This window comes from Arachis duranensis, chromosome 5, assembly GCF_000817695.3.
Source record: "Arachis duranensis cultivar V14167 chromosome 5, aradu.V14167.gnm2.J7QH, whole genome shotgun sequence".
Taxonomy (NCBI): Eukaryota; Viridiplantae; Streptophyta; class Magnoliopsida; order Fabales; family Fabaceae; genus Arachis; species Arachis duranensis.
In genome coordinates, this window is record NC_029776.3 from 54,788,865 (window position 1) to 54,791,339 (window position 2,475).

Here is a 2,475-nt window from a genome sequence, read left to right on the forward strand (position 1 = left end):
GATTAGGAATAATTTATTTTTATTGTTATAGAGTCATTAAATCTTGATAGGATAGTTTCTTTTCAAAAATTTCTTTTCAAAATTTATTATTTTTCTTAATTAATTTCTAATTTTCGTGAGTCTAGTGTTTTGTTCTAAGTTTGGTGTCAATTACATGTCCTATAATTTTCTTTAAAATTTTCGACTTGTGTTCTTTGTTCTTCATTGATCTTCAAGTTGTTCTTGTTTATTTTTCTTGTTTGATCTCAAGTTTTTCTTGTTTTGTGTCTTTTCTTGTTTTTCTTGTGCTTTTTCAAAACATTAACTTTCAAAAATTTATATTATCCATAAATTTACTCCCAATTGGCTAGAGTATTGGTTTATATTCTTGATAATCGGGTATACGCTTTGGAACCTTTTTCAAAAATAAATTTTCTTTGATTGAATCTTGTGCCAAACTTTAAGTTTGGTGTTTTATTGTTAATCTTTTCATAATTTTCGAAAATTTTATTAAAGTTTTCTAAAAATTTTAAGTTTGGTGTTCTTCCTTTTGTTCTTTCTTTTTGTTCTTGTGAATCTGTAAAGTGTTCTTGGGTCTTCTTTGTGTTTTGATCTTAAAATTTTTATGTTTGGTGTTCCTTGATGTTTTCCCTCCAAAAATTTTTGAAAACAAGGAGCATTTGATCTAAAAATTTTAAGTTCGGTGTTTTTTGTTTGTTTTTCTCTTTCATCAAAAAATTTAAAATTCAAAAAAATATCTTTTCTAACTATTTTTAAGCATATTTTCGAATTTTTTTTATTTTTCAAATTTCAATTTCAAAATTTAACTACATTTTCGAAATTTTTATATAAAACTCAGATTTCAGTTTCAATTTTTTTTTCGAAAAAATTTTTTTTTCACAAAATATTTTCAAATTTTTTTATATATATTCCATTTTTATTTATTCCACATCTATAAAATAAATAAAATCAACATATAAATCATCCCTTGTATTCCATCATGGAAGCAAGTAGGAACGAACAGTCCAAGAGGACTCTGGGGTCATATGCTAACCCCACTACTGCTTCATATGGGAGTAGTATCTGTATACCCTCCATTGGAGTTAGTAGCTTTGAGTTGAATCCTCAGCTTATTATCATGGTGCAGCAAAACTGTCAGTATCATGGTCTTCCACATGAAGAACCTACAGAGTTTCTGGCACAATTTTTGCAAATTGCTGACACAGTACATGATAAGGAAGTGGATCAGGATGTCTACAGATTATTACTGTTTCCATTTGCTGTAAAAGATCAAGCTAAGAGGTGGTTAAATAACCAGCCTAAGAACAGCATAAAAACATGGAAACAGCTGTCAGAAAAATTCCTGAATCACTATTTCCCTCCAAAACGGATGACACAGCTAAGGCTAAACATCCAAGGCTTCAAACAAGGAGATAATGAATCCCTTTATGATGCCTGGGAGAGATACAGAGAGATGCTAAGAAAATGCCCCTCTGAAATGTTTTCGGAATGGGTGTAATTAGACATCTTCTACTATGGGCTTACAAAAAAAGCTCAGATTTCTCTAGACCACTCAGCTGGTGGATCTATACATATGAGAAAAACAATTGAAGAAGCTCAAGAGCTTATTGATACAGTTGCCAGAAATCAACATCTGTACCTAAGCAATGAATCTTCCATGAAAGAAGAAGCTAAAACAGTAACTGCTGAACTCAGTCCGGTGGATCAGGCTAATGAATTCAATCAGCAATTAGACTTTCTAACTCAACAGCTAGCCAAATTCAAGGAAATATTACAGGAAACAAGAATGGCTAACAGGAATATGGAAGTACAATTAAAGCAGACAGAAAAACAACTGTCAAGACAAATAACAGAAGAATGTCAAGCAGTTCAATTAAGAAGTGGGAAAACATTAAATACCTCACTTCAAAGCAGCAGGAAACCAAGAAATGAACAAGTGGATACTCAAAATCCCTCTGAGGACAGTCAGAGCCCAGAGAGGAATAAAGCTGGCGCTGAACGCCCAGACCATGTTCATTCCTGGCGTTCAATGCCAGAAACAAGCATGAATCCGGCGTTGAACGCCCTAAGGGAGCATGGTTCTGGCGTTCAAACGCCAGTAACAAACAAGGAAGTGGCATCTAACGCCACTCCAGCTCCCACCACTGGCATTCAAATGCCAGTGGGGGATCAGTCACATACAAGTGCTGATAACAACCCTTCTAAAAAGGCTTCCCAACCCACTTCTGTAGGTAATAAACCTGCAGCAACTAAAGTTGAGGAATACAAAGCCAAAATGCCTTATCCTCAAAAACTCCGCCAAGCGGAACAGGATAAGCAATTTGCCCGCTTTGCAGACTATCTCAGGACTCTTGAAATAAAGATTCCGTTTGCAGAAGCACTTGAGCAAATACCCTCTTATGCTAAGTTCATGAAAGAGATCTTAAGTCATAAGAAGGATTGGAGGGAAACTGAAAAAGTTTACCTCACTGAAGA